Source organism: Notechis scutatus, chromosome 6 (genome assembly GCF_049901735.1).
Source record: "Notechis scutatus isolate UNSWTSFEM ecotype Mainland chromosome 6, rNotScu1.2, whole genome shotgun sequence".
NCBI lineage: Eukaryota > Metazoa > Chordata > Lepidosauria > Squamata > Elapidae > Notechis > Notechis scutatus.
The window spans coordinates 40,927,025-40,948,367 of NC_142014.1; the positions used below are offsets into that span (position 1 = coordinate 40,927,025).

A 21,343-nucleotide genomic window follows, 5' to 3' on the forward strand; every position below is an offset into this window, starting at 1 on the left:
CAATAAGCCAAGCCTCCCTCAAATAAAGCTCACCCCTAGGGACAACATGGATTGTCTCCTATCAAATTTCCTAACAGCAACCCAAAAGATAAGATTCTCATAAAATGTCTTGATTTAAGGGAGAACTGGCTATCTATATGCTCTTGTTCTGCAGTGTATGCAACTGTTAATTCATCTTCCAGACTCAGAGAAATCTATTACATCCATATTATTTTCATGTAAACAGTTACAAAAGCAGCTTGCCATCAGCTTGTTCTGTGTTTTCTAATTTTTCATACTAGCCTACACTCTGATGCATCTATCCATGCATGTTAGCCGTTTGTCAGAAACCTACTAAATAGTTATTTTGTGGAAGTACTTAACAATGTTCTCAAATATGCCCGTCAATCCCAAAAAGTTGGAAATCTCTACTCTAAAGTAACTCATCCATTAATAGCACAAGCTTATTACTGATAAGATATGGACTCAGTTCCATATGTATATTTCCATAAAGAAATTAAATAAAATTATTTATCAGTAATATTCATACAGTGACGTTCCAATCCAGTATCTTATGAATTTTAAAAAGATTGTAAGATTTGTAAGATTGTAAGATTTTACATATTGCATGCCCATAATCATTTAAGTAAGAACAAACTTGTATCGGAAAGGACAATAATTGGTCACAGAATAGATATGATTTTCCAAGGCTGTCCCCACACGTTCTGTTTTCCAATACTTTTGCTTTTTACTTCCCATTGCATTTTTCTCATATATAGTTGCATATACAACCATATGCAAAAAATCTTCATATAGGATTTTCATTCTCATTTCTTAGGTCAGAGATGGGAAACTATGGTTCTTTTATGGTTTTGTGCACTTCAACTTACAGAATTCTGTGAATTGAAGTCCACATGTGATGACCAGGGGCGTGACACAAAGGCAACACGGTCAAATAAGCAAGAAGTGTCCCTTTAATACCTCCAACTTTGCTCCCAATATCCAGGTTATCTTCAGCTGGAGAAAAAACTCTCCCAAGAACAGTCTTTAAGTGGAGGAAATTCAGTCCGAAAACAAAGTACATACAAACTGTAAATAAAAATCTGCACAAGCTACGCTGCAATAATTAACTTGACAGGGCAGGAGAAGGAATTGCACTTTTTTTTTTTATAAAAAAATTTTATTTCGATCTACACATACACAATGATATATTAACAGTGTGGCATCAATATATCATACATTTTAATATAGGCAAATTAATAATACCAATCATATCTCTCAATGTATATATTGACATTAATTCATAATCCTTCATTGCTCATTTTCAATCTTTCAATACTCTCTCCAAATGCCTACCACCATATCAATTAAACATACCTAGTAATTCCATCATTCAATTTTCTCCCTGCTTTTATTTTTATTTTTTTAAATAAAAAATTCTCATTTGGCAAGCAGTGTGGTTCCAGGTTTCACATCTCAATACAAACGTGACCATAATTACCTATTCATTTTATTTGTTTAATTTCATATTGCATCATCCTTATTATTTTTAAATATTAAGCTTATCCGGTTCCAATTCATGTTATATTAGTATATTCTCATATCTTATTTTACAATGTTATCTAAAATTCTCATCACCTTTCTATGTTCATTTTTACCATGTTATCTAAAATTCTCATCACATTTCTATATTCATTTCTCATATTACTTTTTTTCTGTCACATTTGTCATTTTATCATTCCTTATCTATAAATATAATTGTCCCCTCTGGTTAATAATTCGAGCTAACCACCTTCATTCTACCTTAATATCAATCTCCCTACCTAGATTATAACACAAATATATATATATATATATATATATATATTTATCAGATTCAGTATTACATTTTCTCAAACACCTTATAAATCATCTATACATTACAAAATAGTATTCTCAATATATTCTTATTCATCACAACGTATTACCTTGCGGAATCTCCTTCCTTATCCTCTTTTTTTTCACCCATTATCTATCAATCTTTCTACAATGTAATTTCTTTTCATCCTTTTTTGTTTCCTGCTCCTCTTTATTTTCTGGTCCTTTCTCTTAATTCCCTTTTTCCCCATTCTTATTCCCCTCCATTTCTCATTCCAGTTATTGAACTTTTCTCTCTCCCTCTTTCAATTTTTCTTTTGCGCTTCCTTTTTCTGCTTTTTCCCTCTCCCTTTATCCATTTCCCGAACCATTCTCCTTTTACCATCCCATCAGACCCCAAATTTTTAATTCTAATTCCTTTTTTCCCCTGTTTAAGAAATTGTTATTCCATTTGTACTTCAAAGTTGGCTTCTTCTTTGTAGAACTCCTCCCCCTCTGGTTTACTTTGTTCTTGTGTATGCTAAATCACCATTTCTAATTTCTGTAATACGTAATTACACATTTCAAGTTTAATTTTTATCATGTCCCTTATATCCTGCAAATCCAACCTTGTATCTTGTAAATCCAGTCTTATATCAACAAAAAGTTCCTCCATTATATCTTCTCCTTTTTTTTCTTTTTCTTTCCTCTTCTTTAATAGCTAAAGTCCTCTTCTTTAATAGATATATTCAATCCCAGAGTCCAGTATATTATTTCAGCCAATTTATTTTCAACAATCCATACTCTTGACCCTTTGTTCCAGGTCTTCTAATTGGCCCCAACTATTTCCCAAGTAACCGAATGGTTCTATAACAATAATAAAGTTTCTTTTACTTTCTTTTAAGTTCCAAAATCCAAACTCTTGAGAAGACCAGACACTTTTTAAAATGTACTAAAATTTTCTTGTACCATCAGGTGGCGCTCTTGAGTCTTTTTGCCTTTAACGTTCTTTATTAAATGTAATACTTTTATTAAGTTCGCTAATTTCAATCATTAGCTGTTATTTCTTTTCTTTTCAACACACTCAATTTTAGCATTAGTAGTTCAATAGTTATCAGTTTAATTTCTAAACCTTTGTTGTGTTAAAGTATTTTCCTTTAAATTTTCTCCTCCAAGTTAATCCAATACAGTAATTCAATCCAAATTTTATAAAATCCAATTTCCTTCTCACTTTCTCTGGTCGTCGCTTCCACACACTTTCCTCCAAGATAGCCCTTTATTTTAATTCCGGGGTACCTCAAAAACGATATCTTTTGCCTGGTTCACACTCTGCTCGTGACCTCTGCTCCAGCACAACACTTATTTTCCCAGAGTGTTCTTCATCTTTGTGGTGGCCATTTTAGGACCACCCCTTTGGGAGGGGTTTTCCCTGTTAGGGAGGGGAGTTGCGGCTCCCCTCAACCCTCCAGGTGATTCCGCCCTTCTTCACCACCCCTACAAGGTGGTTCTGGTCCTGATCGGGACCCTCCAGCAAGTGAGCTAGGGCGAAACCGCGCACGATAGCGGATTCTGCTCTGACTCCGACAAAGAACAAACCGGAAGTCAGGAATTGCAGACTTGAAAGCTCAGCAAAACACAGGAACCCAGATAAGCCTTGATGATATCAGATAATTCACGATTTGCTCCCAACAACTTTGCTGTGCGCAGCCTCCCTTTTTAAACACTGTGTTCCCAGCTGCAGCTAATGAAGGGAATCAGAGCCCTTTCCTCCCCTGTAAGCCATGCAACTCACGTTCTCTTCTCCATTCTTCCCTGTGTGCCATAGGATGAAGAAGGGATAGGCCTGGGTCTTCCTCTGAATTCCCTCTCCCTTGCTCTACCCGTTCCCTGCTCTGCCCAGCCGGCCTCTGCCCTTCCCCAGTTTCTTCCACAGCCAACAGAGCCACACTCCCATTCCCTGTCAGCTGCTCGGCCTCCGCCTCCAAATTCCAACAGGGGCATGACACCACAAGTCATAAAGGGGCCATAGTTTCCCACTTCTGTCTTAGGTGGAGAAATCAAACAAAGGGGGGGGGACATTTGCCTAACTAATGTCTATATCCATCCAAAATTGAGTCTATTTACTTAGCTTTGCTTCTCACTGTAACATAATTATGTCAGATACTGAGTCATGTGTGCCTTTTTGCTGTTTCCGTGATGCAGAAATTAATTAGTGATCATTTTAAAATTAACAAATTTTGCAGCATGTTGGATTTATCTTCAGGTCAGTTCTAACAAATTTTATCCTTTTTATATGCTGAAAATCTTATCAATTTTTTTGCATCCCTTTTTCACAGCATGAAAATGAAGCTTTCCCAGGCTCAAATTATGCATGTAAAATGAAACTACACTTTTCTGCAATTAGAAATCTATTTTAAATGCACTATTCATATTCAAAAAGGGTTACAAAAAGAGTTTAGATTTTTATAGAGATGTTGAAAATGAATTATGCAAAGGAGGCATTCTATTTTGATAGCTAGATGAAAATATAAAAAAACTTAAGAAAGTAACATTTTGAATAAACATTATGGGAAAAGTTAAGCAGTAGTAACTGTGAAATATCTCAAAAGTTAACAATAACAATAACACATAGACACTTGTATACCACCCACAGTGCTTTACAGCACTTTCAGGGCAGTTTACAATGAATATTGTCTTCAACAATCTAGGTCCTCATTTTATCAAACTTAGAAAGCTAGAAGGTTGAGTCAATTTCCAGTCCCATCAGGATCATACGCCAAACTATGGGTAGAATTAGCTCACTTGCTAATTAACTTGCTAACATCAGGCGACCTTGCCAAATATGCTTTAATTATATGCTATAAAGCATAGCCTTAAAGTGAGTGTATAGCTTATAACTTGTCATTCTGTGCCACACTGAAATTTCTCTCAACTGTGGTTCCTTCTGTCTATAAAAGGCAAAGGATAATTAGCTATATTACAAGAATAAGTTTAGATAAAGATGCTACCACTTTTCCCCACTAGAAGATAAATAATAATAAATTGCCTTCACTTTAGGAGCAGTCAGGCACTAAATTCATAAATCATGCAGGTTCCAATTACAGGAGTCAGTGTTGGTACACTTCTTGAAGCAATTTGTCAGAGTAGAATGTAAACTCATCAACAGGTTTAATTCATTTTTAATATTGTAGAAACCTGCTGAGTTATTTGAAAAGTTTACTGGAAAAGTCATTGTTTCTTGTTTTGGAAATAAGGATTTATAGGACAAAAATAGTTAAAACACTGAAATGTATCACCAATAACAGAAAGAATTGATTAAAAAGTACATGTGATTTTCTGTAAGATACATGGTTTTTATTTGCAAGGCAAGTATTCCAAGCTCATACCTAGAAAGGTATACTACTTTCAAGGAAAATCTTAAAATAGATTAAAAACTTGGGCCTAATGAATGATTCCATCTGTAGATATCTTCATGCTATTATTTATATTGATAGTGAATGTGCGGGATTTGAATAATGCAGAATTACTCCCATAATATTTTTGTCATTAAAGAAATATGGCAGCTCTCTCCAACACATTATGTAGGAGACTTCAGTAACAATTCTTGCCTCACAGCTAAACATTTCTTTTCTTATCCTAGTCACTACGGCCTAGTGTATTCTTTGTTATCTGCTCTTTGGTACAATGAAGAATATGTCACTGCATTTTTTAAGTAAGATTGATGTTCATGATGTTCATGAGTTCATTATCCTTTTTTATATAAAAAAATCAAGAAATCTCACAATACATGGTGTTTATATTAATAAATGGAATACCAAGGTCAGAGCATTCACAAATAAATACATAAAGGTTTCCAAGGAATTTCAATAAAGGTGTGCTCAGAGCAGAGATACATTGTATGTCTATGAACTTAGAGACCATCCCAGCACAATTTAATAGAATAGCAGAGTTGAAAGGGATCTTGGAAGTCTTCTACCTGAGACCTTATATTGTTCCTGACAAATAGCTGTCCAATCTCTTCTTAAAAACTTCTCGGGTGTAGCATCCATTACTTATGAAGGCAAGCCATTCTACTGATTAATTGTTCTCATTGTCAGTGAAGTTATATATGCTACTTTAAATTGTTGCACAGTGGTTCTGATTTGGGCAAAATAGATGTTGTCCATGCATAAGGGTGAATTTTAAATTCACATAACTTTTGCACCAACCTGGCTCTATACCATCCCTTATTCCTTTTCCCTGCCCTAACAAATTTACGTAGTATAAATATAATTACAGTTTTATGGTCTTCTGGCAACAGTGTAACCATATCACTTGGGTTCACAATCTGATATTTATCCACAATGAGAATAGTTGTTAATGGTCCACATTCTGTGATGTATTAAATTGTTCACAAAAGCACTTTAGGAGAAGCGTGTCAGGAGAATGATTGTGTGTTTCAGGGTAAAGCATCCTTGGGCATCCTTGATTTGACATTGTTGTTTATGGGACCATTAACACTGGAATAAGGCTATCATTATCAGAAAACCATTTAAATAAAAAAAAGACTTCTTTATCTCTGTATTTAATTAAAATCAGTGTTTGGGAACATTGGTTTTCTTAGCAAAAGCACTTTAACTGCCTTCCCTTCTCAAATCCAATTCTAAATTCAAGAAAGGAGGTCTACTTTTATGGGCTGGCCATGGGTCAGCAACCTGATACCCTGCAGCTGTTTTTGCATTGCAATCATTGGCTGAGGTTGATAATAATTGAAGCCAAAACATCTGGGTGGTAGTAGGATGCATATCCCTGAACAAAAATAAATATCCAAAATCTGCCAGTTTGATACGATTACTTCTCTCCTGACTGGTCATTGTTGAATGTTGATAAACAGTTTTACTTTAATGTGTTGCCTTTCTAATGTTTTTCCCTTTCAAGGAGAAAAGTATTTATCCTGTTTATGTTTCCTATGACATCTTTTGTCTGTGATGTGATGAATGTGCTGGTCAAGATTTTCTGCAGGACTTCCTTTCATTCTGCTGAGCCTCCTTGTAGTTTACAGAGCGCTGTATCTCTTACGCTTTTCAAATAAAAATGTTTATGACAAAGCTTCCAAATGATCTATGCTGCTATATTTAATACGGTTTGCCAAAAGCATATAATCTCTCCTAGGCAAAGCCCCAAATCATGCAGTCTGTACAGAAACTGTTAATGTGTCTAATATCAGGAACTTGACTTTTTATTATTTGATCTAGAAAAATCACACTGACTGTCCCTACTGAGTGGTATAAGAGAAACATTTTTTAGATCTTAGTAATATTCAATGCAATATCAAGACTAACCTGAAATCTCTGATCTGATGAAGGCACTTCATCAAGGTATTGTTGTTCAGTTACTTTACGAGTAACTAAAAAAAAACTTTTACAAAAACCGTGGTTTCACAAAAGTTCAATTGGTAAACTGTATTTCTGTGTAACTATGTTTCCCATACATTTTTTTAATTTTATTGGGTTGAGACTCAACATCATTACTGAATGGGAGTAATCCCTTAGATCATGATTTCTCAAATAATTTATCCTAGTCTAAGAGGAATAGAAGTGGTGCCTGCCCCTTGATACATTTTGGAGTGCAGCTTCCATAATTCCAGGGTGGCTATAACTGATAAAAAACTAAGTTCAAACTATTTAACAATAGTTAATGCCTATACATACAACACTGAGAAGCAATGAATTTGTTTTTAGAAATATTAAATCTTGGGTCATCCAAATTCAGTATTCTTTTTACTGTACACATTAAGGTCTACAAAGAGGCACAGCAGATTAAAAGCGCTGGAATTGTCAGCCAGAGAAGGTCAGCTCTCTGCATTCCAGCAGTTCAAACCCTAGCACTGTGTGATGGAGTGAGCTCCTGTCACTCGTCTCAGCTTCTGCCAACCTAGCAGTTCGAAAGTATGTAAATGCAAGTAGATAAATAGTAGTAGGACGGCGGAAGCAAACTGGTGCTGGACCAGCCCAAATGTGAGGTGAAAACCAGCAGAGAAAAAGGCCCAAATGATGCTGATACTCCCCCACAACATCTTTACCTGTTTTGTTTGTGGAGTAGTTCACCCCTCGTGGTGCATCCCGGATACAATGTAAGTGTGAACTGAGTGAACTAGCAATCTTAGGCAGCCAATATCTACTCTGTACCAATGCCATATACCAAATAAATAAATTGGCTTCTACAGGTATAATTCAAAAAGTGGCATCAATTGGCTTGTTTACATATCTCAGGTATTTTTGTTACATTCGCTTTTAAATATAATTCATAATTACATTCCATACTCTACAATCAGCAAGAAATCCCATAAAGTGGTTCTTCTCAGAGCATCTGAGAAGCGTCACAATTTTAAAAAAAAACATAATCTGGTTTGTGTAATGAGAGTGGGAGAAATATCAAAATTTACTCTTGAGTTTGACCTATGAGAGCTCTAATGGGCAATTGCAAAGAAGCTAAGAAACTTAGTGATATGAAGAGTAAAGTGTAAATCTTTAAAGTGGTATATTTATTTTGTTGTGTTAGTTTTATTCGGGGGAATATCAAATTATTTATCGTTATAGGATTATAATGATACAAAGTTTTGGAAACATGACTGTAAGAAACAGGAAACAACTAGGCTTTTTGACAACACCAATGAATAATCATTAGCTTACAGAGAGGCAGCCCCACACAAATCTGCAACACACACACAAACACACACGCGCATGCACATAAACATGCAAAAGCAGTAGTTTTTAGCTTGGTTACATTGTTAGATATTTTCACCTCTTGCTTATACTTCTACCACACTGAATACTGATAAAAGATAGAAAAGCAAACACATCATATCAAATGTTTCTGCCTGGTCTACGACAATTCATGCATACATATTACATTTGGAAAAAGCCAGGCATTCTTTGAAATAAAATTTATGTTTTGGCATCTGTCCAGTCCTACATAATATGAAGCAGGGGACATCCTGTCTGAGAGAACAGACTGTTAGTTCAATTATACTTCCAAAATTGAGTTAAATTTCCATGAAATCTGCCTCTGAATGTGAAAAGCCTAAGGGAATTGTATTGTCTTAAATTGCAGAAAGCAGGCATTCCAAATACAATGGTAGCATCACCATGAAAAAAACTGGGTATTGTCTGCTTGTTGAAATCATTTGTCTCTGATAGTACCATGTAATAAGCCAAAAATTAGCCAATTGTTTTGCAGGGCAAAAGAGAGGATGAGCCTAGTGCTGTTCTCAAAATAAAACATATAGCTTTTGAATGTGTCATCATTGAAAGAAAAGCATTAACATCCTTCCAATACCGTTTTAAGATTGTAGCCCAAGGCAGATGTGGCTTAAACACGTTGCACATCTCTTCTCTGTTTTGTGATTACTCTCTTGTATGATAAAATTTGATTCTAATTTGTAGACCTAATGAAGGTGTATTGCCTGAATATTTTCCGGAGTTTAATGTGCATCCTAACTGTGTCAAACTCAAAGGGTACTTAGACCCAATTCACACAGGGTGAATTTTAAATTCCTAAAAATTTAGTTTATTTTATACTTTCCAGGTAGTCCCAGGCCCAGGATTTCCTTGTGGTCTTGCATCCACCTGTTCAAATTTGTTTAAAGTTTGTGAAAACAGCCAAGATCAACTAGGTGCTGCCACCTGCTATCTCTCCAGAGAACTGTAGCACTCAACATATTTTAAATAGTTTTAATTGTTTTACCCAAAAATACAGTTTTAATTAACTACAGACCTCGGCTTACAACCACAAGTGAGCCCAAACTTTATGTTGCTAAGCACTTCATTTTACGACCTTTCTTGCATAGTTGTTAAATGAATCACTTCATTTTTTTAAAATTAGTAACACAGGTGATAAGTGAATCTGGCTTCCTCATTGACATTGCTTGTCAGAAGGTCACAAAAAGGTGATCACATGACCCCAGGACATTAAAACCATTATAAATATGAGTTAATTGCCAAACATCTGAATTTTGATCACATGAGCATAGAGATGCTGCAAAGGTTGTGTGAAAAGTGGTCATTTCACTTTTTTCAGTGCCATTATAACTTCAAACGGTCACTAAAAAATCTGTTGTAAGTCAAGGAGTACCTGTATTAAATGTATATACTTGCCAAAAGAAAGCATGAGACATTTAGTCCATCAACGCCTGTGCCTCACACAATTTCACAAGGTGCTTTTACTTCAGTGTTGCTGTTCAGGAATCACCTCCAAGTGAAATAATTATTTCTCAGTTCATACATACAAGACCTCTGTATAAGGTTTTCTCAAAATATAATTTTACTCTGCAGCTGGTATTTGGATTGAATTATTCTAGTGGCAAAGCAAAACCAGAGGCACTCGCTGTCTCTATCTCTTTGCTCTTGGTCTCTTTTCTGCATTTTTAAATATTTCTTCTTTCTCATATTGTATTAATGTGCCCATGGGCAATAAAGTATGCCAGCATTATATAAACTTCTTGGACAGCCTCAGTAATTGGGATTATGAGCCTTGTAACTTTACTGGTTTAATGTAGTATAACTTAAAAGTAGCAATTGTATATTCCACTGTTGCATTTCTCCTTTCCAGCAACATGAGATATTAGGAGGCTCTAACCAATTTTTAAGTTGCCCTTGTGCTAGGTGGCCAATTTAATCCTACTTTATCCCACATAACTCCTCCAGCCTGCTGACCTGTCAATTCCTTATACAGTATCTGGAGATAAGTATAACAGTCTTCCAAAAGACTGCTAAATAGAAGTATGGAAATCATCTGAATGATAACTTATAGTTGAGCAGGTTCTGCATAGCATCTTTCTTCTATGGCTTTAACCCTTAGTCCTGGACTGTATTTGTGACCTGTCATTCTGTATAAAAGACTAAAAGGCAGAACTTTTGTCAGTTTCATTCTAACTTAAATTTGTAGTGAAACTCAATAGTTTCACACCAAATTGTTGCAAGGGATGACAATGCTGCTAATGAGCTATTGGAAGCCCCTGAAAGTAGACCATGGACTAAGAGACAATGGTGTTGGAATAAGCAATGTTGATGCCATCAATCCCTCCCCCAAATAATAAAAATAGTAAAATAGTATGTTCAAATGAAACTTTGTTTAAAAAAAACTTGGAATACTCACTTGGAATAAAACCAACACCACGTAGCTGGAAGAACTGAATTTTAATTCCCAGTGCAAATTGATGTTTATGCAGCACAGAAACTTTTCAACAATCCTGTTCCTTTTTTAAGAAAAATAAAATATGTGTTTAAAAACCCATTAGATCTCTGTTTAAAAGAAAAGGATATTGGTCTTTTAAAGGAACACTACCTTTATGTACTTCAGAGCCACCTGTGATGCCTACCTCCAAAGTGCAAACTTCTGACTCTGCATAAACCAGATTTCTGTCCTTTCTTGGAAGCCAAGCCAAAATGACTTGGAGGGGGGAGAGGCAGGGAAGGCATCAGCTAGTGATAAGAAAGCATGCCTGCAGCTGCTTCAAATGGCCACTGAGAAATGGGTGGTTCCCAGCCCTGCTGCATCATCACTTAGCATCATTGCAGAAACATTGCAAATTATTGGCACAACAAGACATGTCAGAAGAAGAAGGAAAAGAACTATTTTCAAACCAGAGTAGCTAAAAGTGGTTGTAGAGTAAAACAATGGCAACTTTGTGAGGATGTGTCCTCAGCTGGGCATCTTTGTTTTGTGTTGCAGTTATTGGAATGTGAGAATGAATAAATAGCTGGAGATTAATTATGAATTGCCTATTAATTAATCAGTTCCTGTAGTGCAGCTTTTAAATATTACCCTTAATTTTTTATAACTTTTTTTTCACTGATATAATATAGTTCCACTTATTAAGTCAATAATTAAGGCCCACCACCTGAGGAATACGTACTGACTAATTAAAAACTATTCTTCATTAAAACATCAGGTGAATTGTAACAGGATATCTCAACTAAGGCCAATACACAAGGAAGGGTCCCTCTATGTTTTAATTAGAAACATGATAGTCCTTAGGCAGTCCTGCACCCTTCCTGACCTGAAAGAACTCAGGTTTCTCAAATCATCCTGGCAGCAAACTTTATTTTTATTTTATTTTATTTATTTATTTATTTATTTATTTATTTATTTATTTTATTTATTTATTTGATTTGCCAATTGTTTACAAGATAATAAGTATAAACTGGCAAAGTAGAACTGAGTGTGTCATTCCCTTCTGTCCTGGTTTCAAGCACTGGGAATGAAGTTTAGGCCACTTAAAATAGTTTATTTTTTCATTGGGCTAATATTATGAAAATGATATGGTAGAGTTTTAGATCAAGAGAAACAACATGACCCTCAGCATATCTCCTGCTTGATTCTTACCAACTGTCTTCTCTCTTCTGGATATGATGATTGACAAGAAAAGGTGCAACAGCTACAGAGGCTTGTAGAATTTAATTCCACGTTAGATTTCTGCCTCTGAGGTTGGAGTTCTGTGATCTCAGTCTGGAAATGGTTCTGTGCTCTTTTGGAAACCTCAGGGAATGCAGTCTTAGAATCTACTTTGCCCATCTAGGCAGCCTGAAACTAAAATATCTTTATTGTTAAAAAGACATACAGCTCAGACTTAAAATAACACAAAAGGACAAATAGAAGTCACTGGAATGTAACCATGACATCATCTGGATGCTGCTTTTCTAAGAATTAAGGGGCTGGAAAAATATGGCAATTCAGGACAAAAAGAATAGCAAATGATATCAGGTTTGCCATAAATGTATCAGTCCATCAAATATTAATTAACTGTGATTAAAAATCCAAAATATTCGTATAAAATTTTATAATGCATGAGTTATGTAATGTAAGAAATAAGAATTAATTGAAAAGTCCATCTTAGGGGTTTCTTGCTAGAATAATATCTGCATCTGGACTGTATAACTGGTTGTTTAAAGAAATATATTAAATTTTTATGTCAATTTGAGTAAGAAGGATAATGAAGAATATATATTATTGCTTCAGTTTCTTCCAAGGCCAATGATAGCCTTGTATTGGTGTGCCCTTCCAGTAGGAATGAAGGTGAGTCTGCCTAATGTAAAGGCTCTTCTATGTGTTAGGACAGAAATGTTAGTAGGTGTTTGACCACTGGAAATGGGTTTCTTTTGCAAATATAAGTTATAGATCTTTGAAGCCAAAGCTTAAGTTCTTTCAGAGAATCAAAAGCGGTTATGGTGAAGAAAATCCCCAAAGATTTTGATTGGAATGCTTGCCATCTCAATCTGTTCCCATTACAATCCATACATCTTTCAAGGTTATTCCAATGAACTCTTTCATCCTGTGAACTCATTTATTTTTTTCTTCCTCTTCTGCTGCCTTCAACCTGTCAAGACTTTTTTTCCTTAGCCATTATCTGCTCACATCACCTGCTGATCATTGCCTAAGGATGCTTATGTTTATTCATTTGTTTATTTTATCCAAGAACAAGTTATCACAGCCCATGATATTCCTAGTAAGTACTTCCAATTTTATAATTCAGAGGCTTCTAGTTTCTTTCAGTGTAGATTATCACAGAAAAACCACTGCTTTAACTATTTTAACCTTTGTTGTCATAGAAATACTGTTATCCTTCACAATAATCTCTAGATCTATTATAGCCTTCCTCTTTAAAATTAATCATGTCTCTATTTCTTCAGTATTCTCAGCCATCTACTATCATCTTCACTCCTTTACTGTCAAGAAAGAACTCACAAAGTCTGCCATTTGACATCACCTTTGTCTTTAATATTTAACATTAACTGAGATTTTCCATTTTTTTTACTTTCATAATTAGTTTTTCTGGATTTTTTTCCCAGCTAACAAAGTGTTATCTGCATATTTCAAATTAATTTGAGTTGTTCCAATCTCCAGGTTAGAGTCTAATGTCATTTTTTTCCAATTCTATATTCTTATTATAGATTTATTGTGCTGTTGAAGCAAATATGGAAACAACATACATCCTTGTCTCATTATCTTTCCTATTATGAATTATTCTGTTTCTACCAATTCCATTCTTATGGTTATTTCTTGTTTACCTTGAAAGATTCCTCAGAAGAATGATAATGTGTTCTGACCATTAGCCTTAATTTATACCACATTCTAACATTCCAAACAAGGCATTGTTGTAGTTAGTAAACAAAGTGAACCTACTTTGTTGTAATCTCTTGCATCTCTTGATCTCATCTCCCTCTGCTTTTTTTGAAACTTGTTTGTTTGTTTAGTATTTCTTTTTCTGTATGTTAAGCCCCTAAAAGTGCAATACAACCCAAAAATAAACATTCACAATGTCCATAGACATTCTCAGTCATTCAGGTCATGGTTTCCCCATAAGTGCATTTTCAAAAGTGCATAGGTATACTTTCTTTGTTTTCTTGGAGATGTTTGGGACAAACATTCACAATGAATTTCATTTGTTAAGCTTATTTTCCATAAGGTTAATTCTAGAATTCATTCATTGCTGAATCCATTAAGATGGGATCTCTGAGAAACAGGAGAACTACTTTTTCTAGAAAGGGGAAAAATCTACTCTGAGACTGGGAAAGAAACAAAAATATTTCAAAACATTATTAATGATGAACAAATACAGGTAGTCTTTGACTTACAACAGTTCATTTAGTCACCATTCAAAGTTACCACAGCACTGAAAGAAGTGACCATTTATATAACCATTTTTCACACCTATGACCATTGCAGCATTTCCTTGGTATTTTTCCTCAATCATCCACAGCTGAATTCTCTTTCTTTTCTTGCTTCATGTTGAAAGTTTGTATTCAATGTGTGTACTTATTTTCTGTTGCTCAAGGCTTTAATCCTCTGTCTTTCCCTGACTATTATAAGGTTGCTTTAAAAGCCATTCAGGTATTTTTCTCGTTGAAATATTGTAAATAGGGTTTTAACCTAAATTTTCATTAAGTCACTTTGCTTTTGTATTGCTCCTCAGATTGTAGTTTGCATAAATTACATACTGGCTCTTTTCCTTTCATTAATCTCATATCCTGTAGATATACCTGGTTAGCTTACACATTCTTTTGAAGGTGGGGGGGCGAGAGAGCAATAAAATTCATGGTCTGGTCCAAAATTTCAATTTGAAAGAATTGTGGATTGCAATACTTCAACTCCTGTTCCCTATTATGTAGTCAATTTTATTCTGATATTATCCGTCTGGTGATGTCCAGTCATAGAGTCTGCATTCATGTTCATTGGCAATAAATAAAGAATTTTCTTGGTAAAATCCTATTAATTTACTTCCTGAATTGTTCCAGATTCCTTTGTTTCTCCAGTTGGCATTCCAGTAACATATTAATTATATGTGCTTTCTAAATGTTGCATTTAACACCACTTGCTGTTTATCATATTATAATTCATCAATATCTTTCTATACTGTTTTCGTAATAGGGGCAGAGATTTATGTGACTGTCATTTTATAATCATTTACTTGGTTAAACCATAATACCAACTTAATGATATTATTTTTAGTGTTGTTGTGATTTCTTCCTTAAGTGGGATCTCATGCATATCATGAATTAAATCCTGGCTTAGCAATTTCATTCTTTAAAACACTGAATTTGCTACAGTTCGTTTCCATTTTATCATTTCAAGTTTTCCTTGTTTGCATGATTTTCCATGCCATTCCATGTTGCAATTATACAAGCCACTGCAAAATGAAGAACCACTAACAATCAGATTTGCTTGTGTTTTAAACTGCCCATGCCATCACCTCCAGAAAAAGAGCATGTTCTGATTTAGAAGTCATCTAAATGTCCAAAACATCTAAATGTTATAGCCACCACCTGTCAGCCCTTCAAAGTAGACCAGATTAGAATTATGCTATTTTAACCAAGAAAAAAATGAAATATATTCAAAATTTTAACAGCACTTTTAAATGATTAACAGAAAAATAGGATTTCTAGCAAACCACAGGTGTCAAGTAGTTTTTGATGCAATGCCTAGTCATGTCAATTCTGACTGTGACTTTTCTTTCACCAGTCTCCCTCTCCCTTTCAACAAATATTACGCAAATATGTAGTATTTCTTTTACAAAATTATACTTAAAAGAATGCAAGACAATCAATTTAAAAATGGCTGTCTAGCTATTATCAAATATTTCCACTCTATTTTTAAATTATGAGAAGATCAAAAAATGAGCAGCTCAGATATCAATGCTGGAAAAGGAAATATACAAGACCATGAACCACACTGAGGTATAATTTTATTTCTGAATTTTTATAGTTTTTGGTACTTTAGCTGAAATTATTTCAGTTTGCCATTGAATCAGAAATTCTTATCAAATAATCTTTAAGGCAACAGTAAAATTCTCAACTCAAATGAGATGCCTTAAACAGTCTCATTAAGGCAAGAAAGATCACACACATCAAGGCATTGTGTTAAAGGAAACTGAAGATTTGAATATGAAATATGATGCAGTGACGTCTGCCCTATACATTTGTTCCTGAAGAGGAACTGAAAATAGTTCATTATGTGGTCATTCTTGGAGAAGATATGAGAGCGAGAAAGAGATATTCAAATTAGAAATATTATAATTCTTAGAATATGTTATCTCTAGCTAAAAGGTTAGGAAGTATGGTTTTGCTTAAAATTACTTGGAAGCTGCTGAATTTTTAAGTTGCTATAGTAAAGGATTCTTAGACAATGAAAAGCTCTTACATTAATATCTTTGCAAGCCTTATGATACAATTACCTCAAGAGTGGCCTCGCCTTTGATTCTGGTGACATTACAATGATAAAATCACAAAGTAATTATAGAGTGTTTTAATAATTTCTGAGCTTTTGTTGTAAGGGCTTTGTAATCAGCATGGATATTGGTTTTCTGGTACTGTTCTTCATGGTAGAGTTTGAATGTTATTCAGTATTTCTGCCAGTCAGTTATCAAAACCTGCACTCCAATTAAACATTGCAAGTTTGTACAAATTGCAGAGGAATGAGAGTCTCTTAATATGAGTATTTTGATAAAAAATAAAGATATAGATTTTAAAATATTTTCTGAATGTACAAACATCTCACTGAATCAACATTATTGCTAAAAATTACTTAAGAGATTATCACTCATATATTGATAAAGGAAAAAAAGTTAAATCAGGACTTTAAAAATATCAAGAACAGATGCTTCAAATAAAACTAGAGATCTGCTCAGTTTTTGGTGTTCACATGCAGAAAATAATTAGTGTTTGAACATAGTATTGGAAATTGAGAAAATAAAGTAAATGCAGCAAAACATATTTGAAGAAGAATGCCAACATCAAGATTAAAGTAAGACAAAGAATAAAAATAGCAACAGTGAATAAAATAACTTACTGAAGGAGCTAAATAATGTGAAATATAAATGTGTAAAGTTCAACCTGACCTAAAATCAAATGAGTATGCAAAAATACAGAAACCTTCCAATTTCAAATAAAAAGAACACATCGCATTAGTTCTGAAACAACTTTAGTATTGAAAAATGTTTCCTTAACTTGTTAAAAACAAAATGATAATGAATTTTTGGATGTTTCTCTTCCATGGTAGTTAGTTTATGCCCAAGCCATGGATTGCACAACAGATGCATTAACTCAAACCTCCTGGTGCTTTTTTTCATTTTGTTTCATTTTTATAAGACAACCAAAGTATGGAATATTTTCCTCTATGTTAAGAAAGTACAGCAAGGTAGGAACAGGATTGGAAAACTGGCCAAAAGAAGAAGAGCTAAACAGCTGCTTTACCTGCTATTTTTCTGTGCAGATTTCCAATGCATCATAATATGCAAACACCCAAGAATTTCAGATGATAGGCATATCTTCCTAATTACTTTTGCCAGTAAGAGCAAAATATGACATAGCTCCATAACATTCCATTATGTTGCTCTTGTGAAACATAGATATTACTGAGTGAATGACTTGCAAGACTAACCTGACTTTCTGCTAGTGACAAAATACAGTTTTAGATTAAGCTTTACTCATCACCATATATCTACAAAGAGGATGGCTTGTATTCATTGCTCATTACTTTTACCCAAAGTTCCTCTTACCCTATATTCCCATGTAATGAATATATATGCAATTGAGATATGAAAAGATTTCACTCTGATTGCAAGCACAGGATGAGATAAATTTTATAAATTACATATATCATAGAATCTCACTATCGTGTGCTTCCTAAATGTTATAGTAGATTTAAAATATTCTGTGATTGCACAGTTCATTACAGTGACTTCATCACTAGAATCCTTTTAAACAAAATAACCTGAAAATAGTTATTTCAAGCTGTCTACTCTGCAAATATTTAATATTATTTAAACTTGTAATTGGAATATAGACTGAAAATCAGAATATTTATCTTATTTAATTTATGAATTTACCATGTTGTAATTTTTGTAATTCAGTTCTTTATGTCAAGAACTGAGTCATATTTGACTAAAATTCTATCTTTATTGTTACTAAATGCTGGACAGAGTAATCCTTTCTGCCTTTTCAAAGAATTTTAATATCATAAACTATGCCCTATCTGAAGGTCTATTGGAATTGGGATTGTAGAATATATCAGTATTCCATTTGCATCCCAGTTCAAGAATTAGAAATAAAAATATTTACATAGGGCGTAGTTCCTGCAGAAATTCCCCACGTTTTCCATTAAGGACATTCCTTTGAAAGTGGCAGGACATTGAGGAAATAGGAGTGGAGATGAGTTCAATCCTGAGTTTGCATACACATAGCAGTCTCCCATTCTTTTTTATCTCTCCAAATTAAAACTTCTGTTCTCTCATTTCTTCTTTCCATAAGCCAATGGGGGAAGAAATGACTCAAGAGCAGATCTATTTTCCAATTTAAAAAGTGTTGAAACTGTTGCCATAAGAAATAGGCATGCACTTTGATGGTGTCTGAAAAGAGAGAAGGAGGACAAAGATATTGGAAAGATGTCATTGTTCTTGGGTTCTCCTTGTAGGTTACCCAAAGTCATCTGGTTGAGCATTATGTCATCAGGATACTACGTTAAATAGCCTTTTGTTCTGATCATGCATTGTTCTTTATATGTTTTAATATAATGATAGCAATAAGCTTATATTCAATAAGCTACATTTTTATTCCCTTATTCAAATTAATTTAATGAATTTTAGAGATTAAATACAGTACAAGTTGCTTGTACATGGACACTGGTACTGCATAAAATGTACTTAGCAACTTTTAAACATTCATACTGTGTTTCTCATATAATATGGCCGGGTCTTTTTTTTTTTTTTTTTTTTTGAGCCCCGAAAAAACGGCTAGGCCGTCTTTTCAGGGGTGACTTAATTCCCCCCCTTGCATCCTCGGGCGGGCGGGCGGCGATGGCTTGGATGTTGACCTCAGTGTTGGTGGGGCACTTCATATCAGGAGACCTTTCGCCACCATTGCTTTCCCTTCTCCCTGTGCTGCCGTGGCATTTGGAGCAATGCCAGCAACTGGAGCCTGGCGGAGACACTGGGCTTCAGGCGCTCCTGTCGCCGCCTTCCTGGGCATCATTTGAAGGCAAAGCCCATTCTTTTAAAAATCCCGCCAGAGCTGCGCCAGAGCCAGGCGGGCTGGGCTGAGCCAGGAAAGTGAGCTGCGAGTGCGCGCCTGCCTGCCAAGTGAAAGAGCCGGGCCGACCCGAGCTTGGCTTCCCAAGTCCCTCCAGCCCGACCCCGAATGGGCTACCGGGAGAGGCTGCCCGAGGCAGTGATAGCACCCACCCATCCGCAGACAGGAAGGTGAAGCGATGGCAGCACTGCTTCCCTGGCCGGCAGGTCCGGCGGAGAGAACCTGAAGCCACCCGTCCTTTTCACCCCTCGCCCAGCCTGCCCGGCTCCAGTGCAGCCCTGGCAGCGATGAGCGGAGGGCTCGGCAGGGAGACGCTTGCTGCCTTGGCCAGAGCTCCACCGCCGGGCAGTAGGGCCCGCCTGTCAGCTGTGCAGGGTACCCCAGGCAAAGCTCTTCACGCTCTGCCCGGCGCCAGGCAGAGATGGCAGCTGGGCACTTCTCCTGGGGTGGGCCAATCCTGTGCTGCGGCCCCGGGAGATTCGCCTCCCCACGTGGGGTTGGGCTGCCCTCTCAGGCAGGGGAGGCTTTGTCATACCGGTAGTAGGGCGTCATTTTTAAAACAATGGGCTTTGCCTTCGAATGATGCCCGGGAAGGCAGCGACAGGAGCGCCTGAAGCCCAGTGTCTCCGCCAGGCTCCAGTTGCAGGGAGGAGCCCTGGCTGGCCGCACGTGGCTGTGCCAAACGCCGTAGCGTTGCTCCAAATGCCGTGGCAGCACAGGGAGAAGGGAAAGCAACGGTGGTGGAAGGTCTCCCAATACGAAGTGTCCCACCAACACCAAGGTCAACGCAGGCAGCACCATATCCAGGTGTGCAACAAAAGTACTTCCTAACAGCAAGACCCCCGCCATTAACCCCCATTTCTCATGTTTTAATATTGGCCTTAATTTGGGGGGGGAGGGGATTAATTTCATGTCATGCCTATAAAACATGCTGGGACTTCCTGTTGGGGGAGGCCGTATTGTTGGAGAAACACGGTAGTTACCAACCACAGAGTTGGTATATTACTCACAGAAAGTGCATAACCTACTTAAAATATTAAATGCAATGAAACTGATTCAGTATAACAGGGAAAAGAGGACAAACCACAATTCACATCAATTGTGAATATCTCCACAGAACTTATATAGATATAGATATATAGATATATAGGATTTTAAAGCTTTTTCTTAGGAAAGTATATTTGATAATAATGTTCTTTTAAAACTTGATGAAAGAACTCTCTTATAGATTGATGGTCAACAGTTGCACCCTGAGGAAAAATTCTGAGTTTGAAGTATGTCAGGTCAGGATTCTTTGGGTTATTCTTATCCATAATAACTTTGAGCCACTGAGAGTTTCTCCTAAGCCATCCTCATTTTTTTGCTGAGATGAAATAAAGCACCTAAGACTGTGAAAAATCCTTACATAAAGCTTTTATTACATTTTTTTTTGTTCTATAGTTTGCCCAAGAGAACGTTTCAGTGGATATTGCTACAAGTATTACATCTGTAAATTATAATGTTGTAGATCGGGGTGATAAACTCTTTTCAGACTGAGGACCAAATCGATTTTTGGGAAAAAGTCTTGCAAGATGAAATTGTAAAGTGAGAAGTATTAACTGGAATGAAAATGTGTCTCCATCATTCAGCCTGCATGATTTGTCACTCTGTACATGCCTACTGAGCAATAAGCCCATTTTTATTTAGAACAGTATACCCTATGCATCCAAAAAATGGTGGTTTGTTTTGTTGTTCCAAACAACTCTGCATTCTTAGGCATTGTCTTCAGCTGCCCAGAAATTTCTCTTGAGATTAGAAGAAGCTAAAAACTCATGAGAAAGCAACTGGTTGCTTTCATGAAGCAAAAGAGCAACACCCACCCCCCAAAAAAGGGATCATTGCAAAGGATCAAAGGCAAGTGAAGGTAGCGGGCTAAAAAATGGAATGTGCCTTCATTACATGACTTTTAGGATACATTTAAAATCCTT

The 21,343-nt window shown here is 35.8% G+C and overlaps 1 protein-coding gene and 1 long non-coding RNA gene across 3 annotated transcripts in view; one reads left to right on the top strand and one right to left on the bottom strand.

Annotated features, from left to right (window-relative positions):
• Positions 1-21,343, top strand: part of SYT1 (synaptotagmin 1) — a 235,727-nt gene that overhangs the window by 191,628 nt on the left and 22,756 nt on the right. The window lies entirely within an intron of this gene.
• On the bottom strand, positions 10,632-12,273 carry LOC148130185 (uncharacterized). Its single transcript, XR_015750216.1, has 3 exons — positions 12,181-12,273; positions 10,951-11,050; positions 10,632-10,693 (listed from the first exon to the last, which is right to left on the bottom strand). It is a non-coding gene; the product is annotated as an uncharacterized LOC148130185 (long non-coding RNA).